The 21,834-nt window shown below is 44.5% G+C and overlaps 1 pseudogene; it reads right to left on the reverse strand.

Annotated features, from left to right (window-relative positions):
* Positions 1-12,192: 12,192 nt before the first annotated feature.
* Positions 12,193-13,101, reverse strand: LOC144713804 (cysteine-rich repeat secretory protein 55 pseudogene; annotated as a pseudogene).
* Positions 13,102-21,834: the final 8,733 nt, after the last annotated feature.

Genomic DNA, 21,834 nt, shown 5'->3' on the forward strand with positions numbered 1-21,834 from the left:
GTGAAGCGTGGCAGCGGCGTGCGAGCGCGGGCACGTGGCTGCTGGGGCACTGGGACACTGGTGTAGTGCGCGTGGAGGCGGGCACCGCCACGCAAGTGCGGGCGTGCGGGCGCGTACACAGGGCGTAGGCGTGCGTAGCTGGGGAAGTTTGACTCAAATGCGATGCCTTGGTGGGGAGGCACAGGTGCGCAACCAGTGGACATCTAGCACGCGGATGCGAGGGGATGCGTGCGTGGCTGAGGGAGCACCCACGAGTGGCGCACAAACGTGGGGGCGAGACACGATCGCTCATAGACCGAGCAGGGCCGGCGCGTGGAGGGAGGGCGACGATGGTAGCGAGCTCGGTGGCGATGGCGGGGTTGGTGGCGGTAAGGGCAGATGGGTCGAAGCAATCAAGATATAGAGTTTCTTGATGCTAACCGACCAAGAACTCCAAGCCTTGGTGGACCATTCCTGATTCTTGGACAATCTTGATCAGCACGAACAACCTTCCCGAAAGGAGACACTGCAATGGGTTAAGAGTTGGATGTCGACGTAGCCTCGGAGTAGTCTCGACGAGGAAGGCGAGGGTGACCAGGATCCCAAGGTGGCAGTTCTTGAATCTTGAATGACGACCCGGAGTGATCTCAACGGGCCGAATGATGATGACTCACGGAGTAGTCTCAACGTGAAGACGTGTGGTAGTAACCCACGGAGTGAAGCTCCACAACATCTTTGAGTGGCTGGATCAGGTCGGGTCGAAGTCGTCGAAGGTCCTCCTCGGTGACCTAGGTGTCGTTTGAAGATGTTCGTCCCTGCCAGTGGACTAAAAATGTGCGATCTACTCGCTCCCCCTCAGCGTTAATTACTTCTTGCAGTACCGATTCTATCTTTTCATGCCATAAAAGGGTGGGGAATGGAGGGCACATCGGTTCACTCTCACTCGCTGTACTACGAAGGTTCAAGTGGCTGTGAGGTTCTTCGATTGGTGGCGAGGGTCGGTATCGGATTAGATCAATAACGTTAAACGTGGAAATGATCCCCCAAGTAGGTGGGATGCTCACAACATAGGCATTGTCATTGATCTTTTGGGCTATCGGGAAATACCTGGCACTACGAGCGTGAAGCTTGGTAGCGACCCCTGGGGAATTTCTCTCAGGCCTCAATCTAATCATAACTAGGTCTCCCTTAGAGAAAGAGACTGATCTTCGGCCTTTATCAGCAGCTGTCTTTTATATTGCTCATTTAGGGATGTAATGCGATTATGAACGCTTTCATGCATGTCCCTAATTTGTTCAGCAAATTCTAATGCATTATCTGAGACCCTATGTCGTGAGTCTCATGGCATGAGGTCAAGGGGTCGACCATAAATGATCTCGAATGGGGCTTCCTAGTGGTTCGATTAACCGAGTAGATGAAGGCGAACTTCGCCCGGGGTAGCACTTGATCCTAAGTGATAACGTTATTGCCTACTATGGACAGAAGTAAATTACCAAGACTACGGTTAACAACCTCAGCTTGGCCATCGGTTTGCGGATGGTAGGCTGTAGAAAATTTTAACTGAGTTCCCCTAAGGAACCATAACGTTTTCCAGAAATAGCTTCTAAATTTTACGTCTGTATCCGAGATGATCGTCTTGGGCAGTCCATGTAGCTTGACGATATTATCGAAGAAGAGTCTTGCTATCCTGGATGCATCGGCTGTTTTTGAACACGGGATAAAGTGTGCTATTTTTGAAAACCTGTCTACCACGACCATGATCGAATCATGGTGGCGCGCAGTCTTGGGAAGTCCCAAAATGAAATCAAGGTTAATGTCTTCCCAAGGTTTATCGGGGACAGGAAGAGGGATGTACAATCTCGTGTTCTGCTTGGTGAGTTTGGCATGGGAACATGTGAGACACCTCAGGATAAGCTTTCCGACGTCCCTCTTCATGGAAGGTCAATAGAAATGTTGCTCAAGTGAAAGGATCATCTTATTGACCCCGAAGTGTCCACTAAGCCCACCGGCGTGTGTCTCCCAAATTAGGAAATCTCGGAAAGAGGTCCGAGGGATGCAAAGTCGCTTACCGTAGAATAGGTATCCATCGGAAAATAACACAAACTCATTAGAAAGGAGGTAATGGCACCAGTGTCGTAGTGATTGTACGAGAGCGTAGAACTCTTGATCGTAGTTGTCATATCTTTGCTGAGTATCGTTCAGCTTTTCGCTGAAGTACTTGATCGGGCGTCCTTCTTGGCTTAGGACTCCCCCGATTCCGACTCCAGAAGCATTGCAGGTGACTTCAAAAACCTTCGTGAAATCCGGTTGCTTGAGTACCGGAGCCTCGATCATGAGCTTCTTAAGGAGCTCGAATGCCCTATCAGCGGAAGGAGTCCACTCGAACTTGTCGCTCTTTAGTAGGTCAGTGATGGGTGCCGTTACTCCGCTAAATCCCGGAAGGAATCTGCGATAAAATGTAGCTAGGCCAATAAAGGTGCAGACGTCGTGGATACTCTTTAGTTTTGGCCATGCAGTAATGGCTTCAACCTTGGTGGGATCGGCGGCTACTCCCCGTGAGGATAGAATGAATCCAAGGAATGAGACCTCGATGGTGAAGAAGCTGCACTTCATGGGATGTGCGTAAAGTTTCTCGTGACGTAAAGCGGCACATACATGTCGCAGGTGTTGGATGTGATCCTCCCTAGTTCTACTGTAAACTAAAATGTCTTCAAAGTATACAACGACGAACTTGCCAATGAATGGCCATAGTACCTCGTTCATCAAATGCTGAAAGGTCTAGGGGCGTTTGATAACCCGAATGGCATCACGTTCCATTCAAAGAGGCCATCTTTGATGTTGAAGGCCGTCTTCCACTCGTCCCCAGGTCTGATTCGTACTTGATGGTAGCCGCTTCGTAAGTCTATCTTAGAGAAGATAGACGTGCCAACCATCTCGTCGAAAAGGTCCTAAACCCTTGGGATTGGAAAATGGCACTTGACCGTAATCTTGTTGATGGCTCAAAAATCACAACACATGCGCCAAGTCCCATCCTTCTTGTGTGCAAGCAGGGCTGATACGGCACATGGACTAAGGCTTTCGCAGATTATGCCTTTGGCTCGTAGTTCCTTCACTTGGCCATATAGTTCCTCGTACTTAACCGGATCCATCCGGTAATGTGGAAGGTTCGGGAGTGATGCTCCCAGAACAAGGTCAATAGCGTGCTGGATACCCGGAAGGGGTGGGAGCTCGTTCGGTAGCTCCGTAGGGAACACGTGAGCAAACTCATTGATGAGTTGAATGACCTCCGGGGCTTGGTCCCTGTCACCTAAACGGTTGACACTGTCGGTTAGTGTTACCGCGAAGCACATGGGAGCATGTTTACGGTCCAGTTCTAACTCTCACTGGAATATGCAGCCATTAGTAATGATGGCACTGAGTGTGGAGCGGGAGGGAGTCGGCGTGGACTGAGTTGGTAGCGAAGGTAATCGCACCGATGGGTACCAAATGAGATGTCGTCCGGCGTAGATGGAGGAGCAAGTGTTTGCTCGCCCTGCCAGTTGAATGTCATGGTCAAACAACCATGGTCATCCTAGAATAATGCTACCAATCTTCATTGGTAGCACATCACACAGTACCTTCTCGTCGTACGTACTCATCTTGAGAGGTACGTAGCATTGCATCTTCACAGATAGAGTAGATGCGTCTATCCAGGACACATTGTACGGGGCAGGGTGCGGTATCGATGGCAGTCCAACGCGTGTGGCCGTATCTTCGGAGATTCCATTGATACAACTACCACTATTGACCATCAACTTATACGAACGCCCGCCAATTTTGACGTACGTGTAGAAGATGGACGTGTGCTGAGCTACGTCGATGGGTCGGGGTGTCGCCGTGTTGGCCGTGGGTGTAGGTGCCGTTCGTCCGGCCTTGTTGGAGCTCCGTTGATCTGCGGTGTCTTGTTGGATTCCCAAAGTGGCGATGGGGTGCATCGGGGCTGGTGTGATCGGTGTGATCTGAATATATTCGAGTGGCTCATCAACATCCTCGCTGTCAGGGCATTCAGCCGAATACTCGTCCACCTCGAGGTTGTCCTCCGGCTGTTCTTCCATCGGGTTCCCATGTATATCCATGTGGAGGAGAGTGGGACAATCGATACGGCGATGTCCAAAACCCTTGCACTTAAAACACTGAATGGGCTCTCGAGCGGCGTTCGGAGCCCTAGCGGTGGATATCGACGAGGACGTAGGGGAGGTCGAATTGGTGAGTAGTGCCGTAGGGGGAGCAACCGTGCGCTGAACGGCGGTTAAGTCTACTGTCGTCACATTCTGTTCTAGGACCCTTACTCCCAAATCAGGATGGAGTCCGTGGATAAAGAATGCGATCTAAACTTGTGGACATTCCACAAATTTGCATCTCATCCTATATTCCTCAAACTCCTCTATGTAGTCACTGACCTTGCGCTTCCCTTGCTTAAGGTCCATCCATTTTAGTAACAGGCGGTCATGTAAAGCTTTAGGATATACTTATCCTTGAGCTTTTGCGACATTTCATCCCACGCAAAGGGAGGATCTCCTCGATGTCGTGCCGCTTCCTTCTCATTTTTCCAAAAAATTTTGGCTTGGCCTCCTAAGCGAACCTCTACGTAGGACACGCACAGGTCATCGTCCATGTCATACCATTGGATATAACATTCCAACTCTGATTCCCAATATGTGTAGTCCTTTGGGTTCCGTGACCCTTCAAAGATAGGCACCTCAATATGGACTCTCTTCTGGATCATGGCACGGTATGCCTCTCTCTGTCGCTCGTGTTCATCAACGTGGTGACGAGCACGCGGCCGACGGGGTGCGTCAGGCGGGTAGGCCTGATCCAGATGCTCCGGATAATGCGGAACGTACGGAGCTGGCTGGGGATAGTATGGACGCTCGTCCGGATATCCACAGGGCTGGTAAGGCCTTGGCAGTGCCGGAGGAGGTACTGGTGGTGCGTACCCCATGATGCGGAGGATATGGATTCGGCCTCCTTGGTTGCCTAGGCTCTTCCGGTGGGTATGCAGGCTACGGTGCAGGAGGGTAATCCATGGCGTATCTTGGTGGCGCCGTGGGCAGTGCCGGGGGCCCCTCGTATCGGGCTGATGCGGGTGCGAGTGCCGACCCGTCATAGGGCTGATGATCGGAGCTACCGCCATATATGGCCGCATCCGGTCGACCGGTGGTGGTGGGGTATGGAGGGCCACCCGGTGCGGCCGGATAGTGGGGTGCATGTGGTACTGGGATATGGTTAGGATTATGGATCATCCCATGATGATGTCCATTTGGGTCATAATGCTGTGAACTCCTGTTCTTGGGTGGGTAATAGTTCCTATCCGGTGGATAGGAACGGTCGTCGTAGTATCTCTGCGTGCGGTACTCTTCCGGTGGCGGGGGAGTCCTTCGGCGTTCTCTGTGATCGTTCTCCCAGTCTTGCTGCCTGCTGTAGCGGGGTGGGTGCATTGGTGGATCCTGCAGTTGCTGCGTCGGAGCGGGAAGGTCCGGCATCGAAGCCTTGCCGGGGCGTTGAGGGACCTCGCTTGCCGTGGTTGCATGGTAGTGCTCGTTCATCTATGCCCTACAGGTAGGTACAGCAGTGTTGGAGAACCGGTCTTGGGATACCCGAGGTGCGGGTTGCGCCGTTTTGCTGAGAGGTACCGAGATCCATGGAGCAGGTTCCCCAGGTGGTGGAGGAGGTAAATTTACCTCCTCATTCTCCAAGTACTCCATTTGAAATTGTCCGCCTAATGGATCTTCGAGTGTAAGATTCCCTACGGCAGGATCATTTTCATGATCCTCGTCGCATTCTACCATATCGGCATTCCTATACTGGGTTCGCGTGCGAACCATCTTATGGTCAACAATCCACCGATATGTGTCTACGGGTTTAACAAATGATGTATGCAATGAAATGACGTGTTAAGAGATGCGTATGAATTTCAAGAAATGACGTGCGTGATGAAAGAAAATGTTACGTTGATATGCTACCGACCGTGTTAGGCAAAAGCCAACACGACCAGCTCTGATACCAATATGATGTAACACGAAGAGCACCGGGATCGGACTGCTCGTATTACAACACAGTAAACAAGAGCTGATCTTGGGCTTTTAGCTTTTAGATGAAATGAATGCAACAAGAAAGGACCCCAATGAGCAATACAGGACGTCTACAATTAGGATGACGATCAATGATTCCCAAATGAGAGGGATGCTAGTCAATCGTAGACTCCCAATGACCTTTAAGACTAACTACAACGCAACGATGGAAGGGACGTCTAACGGCCCTAAGTAGTTCCAAGCCTATGTTGGTGAGTAGCCATCCACCACAAAGAAGTCCTATGCCTTTTGAAATATGGCTATCCTATTCCCAAGTAATGTCTCGTCCTAGGCAGAGGAATCGATAGAAAAAGAACGGTATTGTAACAAGTAATAATACTGGAAATTGATGGAGGGGAGACGAATAAGTACCTGTTCGTGGGTAGTCCACGGCAGCGTGATTCAATTCAGAGATCAGGTCAATGATGGGCTTCGCAGAAGGCAAACCGGGGTGAGAGGATGGCGAGCCCATACGTGGTGTCAATAGTGAAGAGTGGCAGCGGCGTGCAGGCGCAAGAGTGCGGCGCGCGAGCGTGGGCACGTGGGTGCTGGGGCGATGGCGCGGGCGTGCGGGTGCTAAGCCCACCGTATCGGTCAAGAATGGGAGAAGAAGACTCGTATCCTGAAAGACTCGTATTGGTCAAGAATGGGAGAAGAAGAAGAGAGGAGTAGCAGTTAGAATTGATATATTCCCATAATCAAAATATGATTTACATTGGTTTGTATTATATGATAAGGTTTATATGTAACATATATAGTTATTCTGTTATGATCGTGGGCGTTATAACTTTTATAACGGATAGATCAAGATCAATCTGGATAGTTGAATCCTATCCATGTGTATTCCTAACCACATGAAATCCTATGTATATTTTATCCCATATCTATGTTTGAACTTATATTGAATCGTATCTATTAAAGGCATTGAGCAAGTTGCTGACTCCTCTTCACCCCTCATTAAGCTGAACGGCTTCTTGGAGATGTTGAGCTTGGACCTCAAGAAGAAAAATCGTTCTCGCTTAAGAGGCTTAGTGAGGACATAGGCCAGGTGATCTTCCTCTTTCACAAATTTGGCTTAAATATTCCTCTTTGCTACCTGTTCAGGCACAAAATGAAAATCTATTTCTAGGTGTTTAGTCCTTGCGTGAAAAACTGGATTTTCCACACGATATGTAGCTCCAATATTGTCACATCACAAAATTTAAGCTTGATCTTGATGAAAATGAATTTCTTTGAAAAGAGATTGAGCCCAGAGTATTTCTAAAGCACAGTTGGCGAACACTTTACACTCTGCTTCAATGCTTGATATTGCAACCATCGGTTGCTTCTTAGAACTCTAGGAAATAACATTCCTACCAAAGTAGATTAGAAATGCACTAGTTGATATTCTGCCTAATTTATCACCTGCCCAATTTGCATCACTAAACGCATGTAATGTAAATGACTAATTCTTATGAATAAATAAACCTTGTAAATTTTTTCCTTTCAAGTAAAAAAGCAAATGTTTTAGCGCTTTCCAATCTAAGGTGTTGGGCGAGTGCATCTTCTGACACGCCTTATTTACCGCAAATGCAATATCCGATCATATAAGAGTAAGATACTACAGAGCACCAACCGTTTGTCGATTAATGGAACCATCTTCCAGTAAATCATTATGGTCAGATAAATCTGATAAAATGCGGTGAGTCAAAACAGTCTTCCAATTTTCCATGTTGGTTCTATTAAGTTTTGAACCAATATACTTTGATCTGGACACATGATAACCAGTGTTATGTTTAATTAAGTCAATTCCCAAGAAATAATGTGCTGGTCCTAAATCTTTGATTGCAAATTCAGTGTGTAGTTCTGTTACAAGATTGTAAATAGAAGAAATTTTAGGATCTATAAGCAATATGTCATCTACATAAATCAAGACAAATATTGGATCATGCTCTTGATTAAAAAACGAAGATGTGTTGGTTTTAGAACCTACAAAACCCTGTCTTTCCAATTGAGAAGTAAGTTTTACAAGACATGCTCTTGGAGATTGTTTTAAAGCGTGTATAGTTTTTTTAAGTGGACAAACATGATTTTGAAACTGTTTATTTTTAACCCGGGAGGTTTTTCCATGAAAATTGTTTCATGTAAATATCCATGAAGAAATGCATTAGAACATCTAGCTGATGTATGTCCGAATTTTTACTAATTGTTAGAGACAACATTAAAATGAATTCCAGTATGTTTACTACTGGATTAAATGTTTCATGAAAGTCAAAACCTTCTTCTCGATTATATCCCTTTTCAACTAAATATGCTTTCACTTTATCTTTCTCACCAGTAAGTCTATAGTTTAATTTATAGACCCACTTACATCCAAATACATGATAATTTTGATTCCCCGGAACTAATGACCAGGTATCATTAGCTAACAATGCTTCAAGTTCTTGTTTTATAGCTTGAATCCAGTTTATATCTCCTGATGCAACAGTAAATGAGGTAGGTTCAACAATATCGTGGACTAATAAACACATAGGAATAGGATATCTTGACTCAACATGAAACAATTGTTTTGCCGAATCACATTTATACACATTTTGAATACTTCTTGTTTTCAATATGTCATCTGACTCAGATGTGTAATCAAAAGTAGATAGAATGTCAGATATCTTTTGATTACATTTTTTGCATAGCCTTTATTTCCAACATCACTCGAAAAATGTTTATCATCAGAGTTAATGCTTGAATTAGAATGAATGCTAAAATTAGGATGTAATTGTTTAGGGAATTCAGACGTCTCTCTGCAGGATTTTTCATAGAAGATTTATCTAGTAATATATAATGGTCAAAACATGGATAGTCATGAGATTTAATTTCTCTTACTTCCACAGGATGAGAACCTAATAAACCATCGACATCTTTAGAAAATGGAAAACAATCATCACAAAAAACAACATGTCTAGAAACAAAAGTTTGCTTAAGTGAAAAGATAGACACCTGTATCATGTGTGCATCGAGCTACATCCCAAAAATATGCATCTTTCTGATTTAGCTTCAAGTTTATCATTAGCAAAAGGTCTCAAGTGCGGAGAACACAAACAACCAAAAGTTTTCAGAAATAAATAATCAGGCTTTTCATGAAAAAATATTTCATATGGTGATTTGTTGTCAAGAAATGGCGTTAATAGTCTATTTATAAGCAATGCAGACGTAGCAAGAGTTCATCCCAAAATGTTTTAGGCATATGAGCATGTTTTAATATCGCAAGGGATGTTTCAATCATATGTCTATATTTTCTTTCAGCAGTTCTGTTTTTTTCAAGGGTATGTGGACAGGATACCGGATGAACAATGCCCATTTGATTTCAAACAGCTATGGAGAGAATGGTACTCTCACCCAGTCAGACTGGAAATACTTAATTGAAGAGTTAAACTGTTTTTCTACTCTATTTTGAAAGTTGACAAAAGTAGCTAAGACATCACTTTTCTTTTTAAGAGGATAAAGCCAAGTATATTTCGTCAATCAAAATCACATAATATGAGTATCCTGATCTTGAAACAAGTACAGAAGGCCCTCACAAGTTAGAATAAATTATTTCAAGACACTTCTTCGAAATATGATTTGTAGGTAAGAATGGTAGTCTATGAGATTTAACAAAATGGCAAGCATCACATATCGGTTTTATGTCTAAGTGTGAAACAAGAAGACCATGAAATTGAGGATGTCCTAATCTTGAGTGCCAAATGGTTAACGATGCCTTTTCTCAATAGAACACAGCTTTGCTTGGCCTGGGGGTTTCCAGATGATAAAGTCCGTATTGAACTGTTCCTCTTAGCCGGATTTGGTTGGTTACTCTGTCCTTCTCATGACAATAAAAATCATGAAATTCAACATATACTTTGTTATGCTTTGCAAATTTATGTACTGATAATAAGTTCTTAGTAACATCATAAGGTTACATGTGCCATTACCTATGTGGAGCTAATCGTTCTGATGAAGAAGTTGTCACTGGATTAACATATTGTGACCAGCAGTAGCATGATCTCTGCCTTCACTATCAGGATACCATTCCTGATTATCTGAGGAAGTTGAGACAAAAGCTTGGGCAGTTGACCGAGTTGCTGGTGCTGTAATTGGTCTAAGAAGTTGAAACTTTTTCTGTAATTCTGGACATTCTTTTGCTCTGTGACCAAACTATGAGCACAACTGACATTGAGGTTGAAACCTCTGATATCTTCCTGTTCACGTCCTTGATTTTGAAAATTCTTTTCATATGCCTTTCATGGTCCGAAGTGAGATAGGGAATTCTTCTGAACCTGCATATTGTTATCCATAGGAGGAAAAGCAGTTCTTTCTTCTTCTTGCTCAAATAATAGAAAAGCTTCATGTGACTTCAGGTTAGTAAAGATCTCTTCAAGTTTTAGATGATAGAGATTAGCATTAGCATTAAAAACAAACTGAGAATATGCAGATCCTAACCCTCTTAAAAACGTATAAGTTGCAGAGGATTCATTAACTGGATACCCCATCTGTTCTAAAGATTCAACCACGGTCATAAAATGTTTGATGTATTCATCTATAGTTATAGTACCTTTCTTCATGTTATGTAATTTGCATTGTAATTCCATAACTCTTGCTTGATTGCATCAAAAAAATGTGGTTTCAAGCTTCTCCCAAGCTTCGTGTGACGATTTTGCTTTGCTGATGCATGGTAGGGGTGATTCTGAAATAGTTTGATGAAGAGGCCCCAGGACTTGTTGATTGTTCCTCTGCCATTTCGTCAATTCTGGGTTTTCTACTATATTTCCCTGGGCATCTGTAATCGAAATTGGAGGAGATACACCTTCTATGAACTTTATTTAATCATACACGTTTAACACTGGAATCATGGAACTCTTCCACACGGGGTAGTTGTCACTGCTTAGCTTTGGGTTGATGATCATTCCCGTAGGAATAGCAACTGGGACTAGTCCTCCATTTGATATGCTGATTTCACAGCTGGGCCTGACCCATGTGGCGAAAGACGAATCTGCTCCGGCCATCTTGATCTCCCTCTCTGGCTCTGATACCATGAAAGAACTCGTATCAATCAAGAATGATAGAACAAGAAGGGAGAAGAAGATTCCGTTAGAATTAATTTATTCCCATAATCAAAATGTGATTTACATTGGTTTGTATTATATGATAAGGTTTATAGTTGTAATGTATATAGTTATGCTTTTATGATCGTGACCATTATAACTTTTATAACGGATAGATCAAGATTAATCTGGATAGTTGAATCCTATCTAGGTGTATCCCTAACCACATGAAATCCTATCTATATTTCATCCTATATATGTGTTTGAACTTATATTGAATCCTATCTATTATCTTAAGGAGTATAAGGAGGGGTACGTGTTCTTTTATTACTAGCTACTCTTTTGGCCCACATCGGCTATGTAAGGCGTTGAGCGAGTTGCTGACTCCTCTTCACATCCTACTCCACGGCAGCGAGTTGCTGACTCTTCTTCAAATCCTATTATACAGCAGTTATCATGGTCATCGTCTATATAAAGAATTGTCGTAGTTGCTGTTCTCCTCGAAAAAATAAGAATTTTAGCGTACATAACTTCGTATTTAAATTTAATAAAATTAAAATAGATTATGTATCTGCAAACGTTGTTATTCCAACTTTATTATTTTTCCCAACACGACTGTCATCCATGTCGTCATCAATCATCGTCCGCCATCCGCTCGTTATTTCTGTCGAGTCAGGCATCCATTGTTGTAGATGATGACGAATGGTGAGCTCAGACGGAACAGATTATGCTCCGTCATCCATCCACGAAACCTGAAGGAGTCTCTCGCTGTAGGGGACACAGTGCAAATAAGGTAAAGGAAGTAGTTTCTCACTTAACAGCTCAAATAGCCGGTTACAGAAGATTAGAAACGACTGTTTTTGATTAAAGAAGTAATTCCAAAGTGACATTTCGGAGTTCTGAGCGCCCAACTTATTAAAAAGGATTATGTTTTCAATTTGCGTAGTATGACTCGTTTGGATGTAAAATGAGATATTTTGCAACCAAACTAACAACACAAGCGAGGAGTCCACGGGATCGCTGTTTCATGCCATTTATCTGCTTCGAGCAAACGACGTTTTATTTCTTTATTATTTTGCACATGTGTATGGTGTTGCGAATTAAAGTTTGGAAGATTCCTATGGAGAGACAACAAGTGTATAGGACGTTGATGCAGGAAGAGCTGTCTTAGCGGTACCGGTCAGAAGGGGAAAGAAGAACGGATATATCTCGTACCGAACGTAGCAACTGCTATAGAGCGCGCGACAGCCCTTTCGATGGGGGCAGAACACTGGAAAGTTAGCCACCGCGGTAGATACGCATTGGGCACAAGAGAGCGGTGAAAGATCCCTTGTGCACTGGGCAAGCGCATAAATTTTCACATAGGGAGTGAACGCAGTCTCCAACTTACCCAGCCCAAGACTTCCCTTTGCAGATGCCTTTCTCTGAACCTGACCCATCGACGAACTCAGCACCTGATCAAACCTACGTTGCTCTGCCACGTTCTGTGTCACGTTTTCCACGTTGATATAGAACACGCCATACCCAGTGTCAAGTTTGCCGATGAAAACACTGGAGTCATAGCGCACAAAGCAATAGTCGTACCATACTCTCGCATCCGACTGGCTGGGGCATAGTTTAGGCAGCTGAGTTGCCGCGCTTTGTATGCAGGTTCTGCAGTCATTCACGCTTACATCCTGTCGGCACTGGGCTAGTCCGTAGACCTTCGAGATTCCGCTACCGTAGGATGCGATGAAGAACCTGCCGGAAGGAGCGTTTGCGAGTAGGGATGATAAGACTTTCGCTCTATTTAGGGTGGTTCCGGCGTATAGTGGCTTGTTAGGGCCGCAATAGTGTGTCAAGGGCTCCGCAGCCACACATTTTCGAAGGGGGACGAGAAATAGGAGAAAGATAACGAAGAGGAAGGACGGAGGAGCAGCCATTTCTTTGAAGTAGACTGATCGCGATTACTTTGGTTGGATTGTATTGTGTAAGTCCCGATCGCAGTCTTGTAGCCATTTAAAGACTTCGTTTGGCCAGATTTGTTGACATTTTTGCTAAGGGATAACCGAAGGCACATTAATGTCATCCATTTCGGCAGTGAAACATAGAAGTCAATGTTTCGACCTGGCGACAGGCCAAGCTAGTTGGTTTCTTTGGCGATTCTGCGGTTATGTAGGTTGGTTGGTAAGAATCAATTGGATTCGAGGGTGTCGGTTTGCGACTTGCCTCAAAATTCAAGTCAAGAAACGGCGTGTTCGCCAGCTGTCATCTACCTTCCCCTGACAGACGGTCCATGCTGTGTCCCCGATACTGTCCAACAATTTCCGCTATTTACCGATTCAATACCTGCTCTCAGTACTACTCCGAGTTCATCTCCACCGAGACGGCTGACTTCTTTTACTTTTATTAAATGTCTCGGAATAAGAAGAAAGTTTATCGTCGGCCTGAAATATATATTGTCAGGAGTTCTGAATCAACGAGTATAATTATTTGAAATTTGTTTTGTTAAAATTACTTGCACGAAGGATGAGGAGCACACGCATGGGGAAATGTTTTAAGTATGAACTGCAGACTCGTCAAGGATCATACGGGGGATTCTGAAGAGGGTCAGGATAGAAAAACAGCTGGAATAAACGGCCAAAACTGTTAAATGAAAATGAAGGAACGAAAAATTAAACTGCAGAGTTTTCATTTTTTTTGGACCTAGTAAATGCGGCCAAAAGTAATACCTGCGACTGTTGGCTGAGAATCGATTAGTATCTCACAGATCGATCTCAGAGCTCCCACATAAATTAACCAACTCAAGAAATAACTCGGATAAAAAAGTTCTCAGTTAAAGACGATCAAACAATTCCCTATCGGGGTCCTTGCGAACCGGATCATCCGGATAGGGTAGAAAAGAAACTCCAGATATTTCCTATCCTTCTCTTTGAATGAGATCTCAATTCCAGCTACGGTATTACACTTAAGTATATTTTATAGCATGGAAACATTTCTTTTGCATCCATCAAGATACATGATACTGTCGGAGCGAAATGAGGGATCAAAGGAAAACCACAGGCTAAACTTTATTTAGTAACAAGTTAAAACGAAAAAAACTGAATCTTGGATTAAACGAATGTCGTCACATTTGGGGTTTTTATGCCCTCACATATTTTCCATTTCTGGAAATAACAATAAAAACTCAATTCTTTGATTGAAACGAATGTCGTCATATTTGGGGTTTTTATGCTCTCACATATTTCCATTTCTGGAAATAACAAGAAAAACTCAAAGTAACTGTCTCCTGATCCGCTTGGACTAATCTGGGATCCTATAACTCGTTGCTTATAATGACCAGCCGCAGTCTCCTCCTTGATCCTAGATGCCAAGGTTGACCTTCTATAGACCCATTATATTATAGAATTCCTAGAACTTAATCTTTCCCAGTGATTTGGTGAGGATGTCTGCAATCTGTTCATTTGTCCTCACAAATTTCACTTCGATCTGTCCTGTTTCCACACAGTCTCTAATAGAATGGAATCTGGTGTCGATATGCTTGCTCTGACTTCGATGTGCAGGATTTGTGCTCATCTGTATTGCTAAGTTGTTGTATATCAGGATTTTGGTGGCGTGCTGTGATTTCCCTCGGCTCTTCTAGTAGTCTGCTCAACCAGAATCCTTACTAGGTTGTAGTTGAGACTGTAATGTGCTCGGCCTCGCATGAAGAGAGAGCCCCCACTTTCTGCTTCGAGCTACTCTAGCTCACTGCTATTGATCACAAGAAGAATAATAGACTAGAGATGTTTTTTGGTCAAACGTATCTCCAGCAAAGTTATTTTTATTGCATCTCAATGTAGCAGCTCAAATGACTTCGCTTATCCACAAACCCATAGTTTTGAGTCCCTTTTAACATACATGAGGATTTTTTTTGCTTCTAGCATACAAACTATAGTGGGTTTCTAATTGAATCCGCTCAGAATGCCTACGCTGTACACCAAATCTGGTTGTGTGTGATGAGATACCTCAGAGTTGATGGAAATATATGTGGCCAACAAGCCAATCACACATTCCACATCTCGTTCTATGTTCATTAATACAGCATATTAATTATAGTGCACGTGTGATGCTTATAATGAAGTCCATGAATACATGATCGTACTTAGTGAGTTATGACGAGATTGTAATACGGAGATCACTAGTCTTTAAGCGTTTGTTCTAAACATTCCTATTCTAAGGATACGCAGGAAGGACATCGAAGTATCCGTATGGCCAATGATCAGTATCTAGCCTCACTCAAATGATCAGTATGACCAGTCCTGTAGCCATTAGTGTGGCAACACTATAGATAGATGGTGGGTGCTCTTTAGTGGAAAGATGACATAGGACGACTACGGAGTGATCGACTAGGGAGTGGACGATAAAGGAATGGATGATTGGGTTGACAAGGCAAACTACGGGTAGAGAGACGACGAGGGATAAAACAGCCACAGAAATCACACAATCGGATTCGGAATTTAAAACTGATGAAAATCTGCTGGTGCAGCTTCGACCCTTATCGAGGGCGGGAGTACTGTCTTCCCCCACCGCGACGATGCCTAAGCACCGAAATCAATATCCGAATTCGCGTCACAAGGAGACACTCGAGAAAGAGAGAGAAGAAGCAGAAAATCGAAACCAAATCTATATCTCACGGCGGTGGAAACTTCCCGAGAATACATTGGATGGAGAACACTTTCAACACCAAAGGGTTCAGGTGTACCTCGGCACCGTAGTGCATGAAGAGGTTGCGGGAAATTCCGTTCATGACAAGGCTGGGTGAATCTGGGAGTTGAGTGGCCCACTGGACGAAGGGATCTGGGCGTTCTGGGCGTTGAACGACCCTGGTAGTGAAATGATGTCGAGGTGAGGTTCTGACGGCAGAAGAGGCGGGCCGACGGGTACAGTCGAAGGAGCGAGCACGACCCTGACAAGGGCAGCCTGGGTGGCCTTGGGCGGTCCAGGCAGGGCGGCTCGGGCGTGGCCTTGGGCGGCCTGGCTGGGGCAGCCTAGGGCGGCCTTGGGCGGCCTTGGCTGGGGCAGCCTGGGCGGCCCTGGAAGGGCGACCTGGGCGTGGGCTTGGGCTGCCAAGCAGCGGCGGCCTGGGCTGCTCGTGGGCGGCCTGGCAGGGGCAGCCTGGGGGGCCTTGGGCAGCCCTGGCTGGGCGGCCTAGGACGTGGCCTAGGTGGCCGGGCTGGGGCGGCCTGAGCGCGGCCTTGGGCGGCCTTGTTGGGGCGGCCAAGGGCTGCTCAAGAGCAGCCTTGGAAGGGGCAGCCTAGGCGGTCTTGGGCGGCCTTAGCCGGGGCAGCCAGGGCAGCCAGGGCGGTATGGGTGGCCGTGGGCGGTCGTGGTAGGGGCGGCCCTAGGCGGGCCTTGGCGGCCTGGTTGGGTCGACCTGGGCAGCCTTAGGCGGCCTTGGCAAGGGGTGGCCTTGGGCGTGGCCTGGGCGGCCTGACTAGGGCGGCCTGGGCAGCCTTGGGTGGCTCTGGCTGGGGCGGCCTTGGGCGGCCGTGGCAAGGGCAGCCTCGGGCGGAGCCTAGGCAGCGTGGCAGTGGCGGCTTGGGCAGCCCGAGGCAGCCTAAGGCAGTAGCCTTGGGCGGCCTTGGGCGGCAGCCCTAGGCGTCCTGGGAGGCTGCCTTGGGCGACCTTGGAAGGGCGCTTGAGGCAGACAAGAGAGAGAAAGAGAGAGGGTGGGAGAGAGGTGGAAGAGAAGAAGATGGATGGGGAGAGGTGGTGGCCGGCGACGCGACGGCGGTGGCGACGGTGGTGGCGGCGACAGCTAGGCTTTGAAGGTAGAGGGAGGCTGGGCAGTCCTCCAAGAAGAGTTTAACTAAAAACTCAATTCTTGAAATTATGACTGCCTAATGTTTCTTGAAAACAATGGCCTATATATAGGCCTTGGAGGAAAGAGAAAATGATGAGAAATTATAGATGAGAAATTAAAGACATGCGTCGTGTCACGCCAAAGGATAGTTGTAGATCTGCCTTTGGCGACGTGTCATGCTATGCGTAGGGACGTGCGCGGGTGGAGACGTGCTTGACGACAGTTGCGGCATCTTGACTTTGGTGTTGACTTCGGTTGAATTCGCCGTTGGGTCCATAGCAGGCGTGTTGACTCCGGTTGACCGTGGCGACACGTTTGACGGTGATGTGTTGGCGGTTGATGGTGACGCATTGGCATCCTCGCCATCAAAAGAGTTGTCTGAATTGATCTGTACAAATTCCGGAATGGTACTATACCTAACGGTCAATCAAGTTCATTTACATCATGGTTGTGTAAGTGGTCCTTAGACCTGAGACACCAAAGATGTCTTGTGGATGGACAGTTGTATTTTGGCAATGGCCAATGAGTCTCTAATCATGGGATTCTAAACGGTCTTAGTTCGGGTACATCAAGAAGTTCACTAAGACGATTGAGTGGTCAAGATGGGATTGTCCACCCTCAGGATAAGAGGTGACAGCTCAAGGAAGATGATGCGAAGAAGTCTTGGTACAAGGTAGTGAACTATCGGAGAAGAGTTCTCGGATGATTTCTGAATGCATTAGTACTAAGTCGGATGATCGATTAGGGTTTGACAGTTGTCCATACTCTAAGTTGTCCAAGGAGCGTCAAGTGGATGAGGGATTATACATACACGGTAACTAATGACAGATAAGGTTCCATGAGTGAGTCGATACAAACTCCTTTGTATCTTTTAGGACACGAGGTGTAGCTTGGCACCCCACGTGTCACAGACGCGACCTATCGATTGGGTTAAATCGATCAGAATATTAGTTAATCTATATGATGATATAGTTAACTAATTTGGAAGGCCAATAAAGGTTATTTGGCTGATGGAGTCTTTTGGACGTCGGAAGATATACTAAAGTTTTGGGGGTTTTTATGAAAAATACCCACTTAGTATAAATAGGGGAAGGCCCTGAACGAAATTCACCCAGGCCAGAATTGTTTAGGGGCCTTTCCCTTCTTCTCCACTCTCTCCAAAACCCTCTCTATGCCCCATGCGATCGGAACACCATAACAACGATGGTGGAGGTAGAACGGGGCTCGTCAAGTAGAAGGAGGAGGTTCAATGTGCTGAGGATCCCGTGGATACACCTAGAAGCCGCACACTAGAGCAGATTGAGTTGCCTCGCTGCGGGATCCAAGAAATTACGAATGCGATCCATTGAAAGGTATGTTGTTTCATGTTTTGAAGATGTCATTGGATTCGTTCAAGTCCTCCGCTATGAATCGTTTTGTTTTATCCATCTAGATCTAGGCCTCTAGAACATAACAAGATTTCACATCAAGCTTCTGAAGTGAGTTGCATCAACTTTACTCTCTTCTTCATCCTTGAAGCTTGGTCAAACTTTTGTAAGAGTCAAAGAGGGATTACATTCGTCCATGTTGAAAAGAATCAGCAATTTACCAGCCCACCTGCTCTTCATCAGGGTAATCGTAGTCCATGACTAGGTCACCTCAATTCCCAGGAAAGATGAGAGCATACCAATATAAGAAATATCAACTTCTTTCGTCATCTGCTGCTTGAACTTATGCACAACATCTTCCTCACATCCTGTGATAACCAGATCATCAACATACAAACCCACAATAAGATTATTTCTGGCCTTTGGCCTCACATACAAAGCATGTTGGTGCTTACTTCTGATTAAATTAAAAGAGGTTAAAGCATCATCCAGACTTTGGTACCAGGCTCCCGATGCTTGCTTCAACCAGTGCATTGTTTTTCTCAACTTTATAAGATCACTTTTTGTCTCTTTTATGGTGAAACCCTCAAGCTGTCCTAGATAAATATCTCCTCAAATTTCTTCATTCAAGAAAGGTGACTTTACATCTGGGTGATATGTGATCAAATCAAACAATAGGGGAAGAACTTCGTCATAGTCAAATCCAGGTCTTTGGGAGTACCCCTTTGCCACGAGTCAGGCTTTATGCCTTATAATCTTGCCACTCTTGTAATGTTTGACTTTGTACACCAACTTGGGACCAATGGGTTTACAATCATCTGGTGGAAACACTACTTTCTAGGTCAAATTTCTCTAAATTGACCAGATTGATTCCTATATCATACATTACCAATTCACGTCTATAGCTTCTTCACTGTAATTTGGTGGATTTGCATTGACCATAATGCAATGGTCTTCTAGTTTCATCAGACATCCATTGACTTTCTTAGCATAAATAAGTGATCTAAAAATCTTCAAATGGTCTATTCTTAACTTTTCACCTGACCATACCTCATACAGTTTCTTCCTGGCAAGACTTCTTGTGGAAGATCTATTCAGCACATAGATTGTAGTATTGAGTGCCTTTGCCTGTAGTTGCATCACCGTATGCTTCTAAATGATCATCGTCCTCACTAAAGATATCACAGTCCTGTTGCACCCTTTTGCTGCTCCATTGTGCTGAGTAGTGTAAGGTGCCATCAGCTGTCATGTGATTCCATGTGATTCACATAAAAACATTTAACTTCTGTGACCAGAATTCACCGCCTTTTTCTGTTTGGAGGCGCTTCATCTGTTTACCCTTTTTTTATTTGAGTGCTTTGAATCTCTTGAAAACCACATCAATCTCGAATGATCACCTAGAATCAGGAAAAAATAGTGGCTGCCACCTAGCAATGTTAGTGAGATGGGTCCATAGATATCAGCATATATAAAATCAATCGGCATTAATGACAACTGATCTTTCCTCTTTTGAAATGATGCATGCGCTTGCTTCCTAATGCTGCAAGATACACATCTATCTTCCATGACTTCAATTGATGGCATTTCTTTTACTATTTCATCTCTTGGTATCTGATGCAATGTATGCAAACTCTGGTGATGAAATCTGCGATGCCACACCGGAGCTATCTACTGCTTTCTTCATAGAGGTGACAGGACTCCAAAACATCCAATTCCAGCTTGTAGATGTCATTTGAGTAGATGACCTTTGCCAACATCCTCTCATTAGTGACATAGATGAATAGAACATTGGGTACTCTAAATCATCCAAGACACCCCAAACTGACGATGTTGACTTTTTGATTGGTGCATACAATACCTTCTCGAGCTTTAACACACTTCCATCCTTATTTTTGCATTGACTGTCCCCTTTCAGACACAATTAATTACCAATCCATGACTGAATCTTACTGTGCTCATCTAGGACAAATACAGGTAACTGAAATAACTTCAAATACATGTCATGTGTGACCTAGCTCTGGTATTAGGTAACCAGACATTTGACGATGGAGAAGACATGCTAGAGCTTTGGAGAAGTATATTAGAGGCTTCTTATTCAATTACGATATACAACGTTGAGACCTCGTCTCCACCAGATTTGACCAGGTTTGCTTTTTCTTCTATTGTGTTGTCTGATCTAGATTCAGACTTGAAATGACTAAGTCTCTTGCAGTTATAGCACCATATCTTTGACTTGTCAAAAGTTCGCTTCACATCCAGATCTTGAAAAAAAAAACCTAGTCAAATATACAAGGTGAATGGATTCAGATTCGAAGATTCTTCAAAAAACTTTGTGCGACCTGTGCTTCTTCCTCTACTCCTTGATTTCCCTTTCTTCCGCACGATGAAAATCTTCTAGATTCGTCTTTCTTCAGCTTGGCCTGAAATCATAACAATAGAGCTTCTTTTCTCTACTCACATTCATTTCTCAAAGCTCGTGAACCTTTAGAGAGCCAATAACTTCCTCCATTGCCATCGCGCTTAGATCACTGAACTGTTTGAGTGACAATGTCAGCACGTCGTATTTTGACCATGTCGATGTAAGAAGTTTGCCGACAACTTCTTGTTCTTGGAGTCTCTCACCAAGGATTCTCAATCCACCAATAATCCGAGTAAATCATTGTGTGAATTCACTTACAACTTCATCCTTTTTCTTCTTCAGGATCTCAAATTGGCCTTGCAGCACTTGAATTCCAGACTTAATGACACAACCCACTCCAAGATTTTGATACACATAGGATCTCATAATTCTGCCTCACTGATTGCGTGTAATCCAACTGATCCATTACGTCCTTCAAAGTTGTATAGATGATGACTTAGAATGGTTGTCGATCCTTCTTCTGGTTCCTCTCCTCACTAGAAATTACTTCCCACCATCCGTTAGCTTCCAGGTGCACTTCCATTCACATCAACCATTGCCTGTAATTTGTGATCGTTAGTAGGAGTGCTGGGAAATCACCAGATGGTGAAATCCAAGCTACTTCAACTTCCCGAGTGCTCATTTTGTCACAAAATGATGAAAATTACCAATTCTTTGCCATCCTCATAGGTTCGGTGGATTCTAAACACGTTCTGATACCACTTGTTGGCTGAGAATGGGTCTTTGTCTCAATGATTAATATCAGAGCTCCAACAGAAATCCATGAACCCAATAAAAGAACTCTAATGAACAAGAACAAGCAAAAAAAAAACTGAATCTTGGGTTAAAATGAATGTTGTCAAATTTGGGATTTTTTACCCTCACATATTTCCATTTATGGAAATAGAGTGCCTCACATCTTCTGATCCACGTGGACTAATCAGGGATCGAATAACTCGTTGCTTCCAACAACTCGCCACGGTCCATTAGTGAATTATGAAAGACTCTAACGCCCATCTCGGATCATCTGCCTTCTTCAACTTGATTATAACTAGTGGCACTTAATGAAAAACAACAAAGGAAATAAGAACTTAATGAA

Source organism: Wolffia australiana, chromosome 16 (assembly GCF_029677425.1).
Source record: "Wolffia australiana isolate 7733 chromosome 16, ASM2967742v1".
NCBI classification, from domain to species: domain Eukaryota; kingdom Viridiplantae; phylum Streptophyta; class Magnoliopsida; order Alismatales; family Araceae; genus Wolffia; species Wolffia australiana.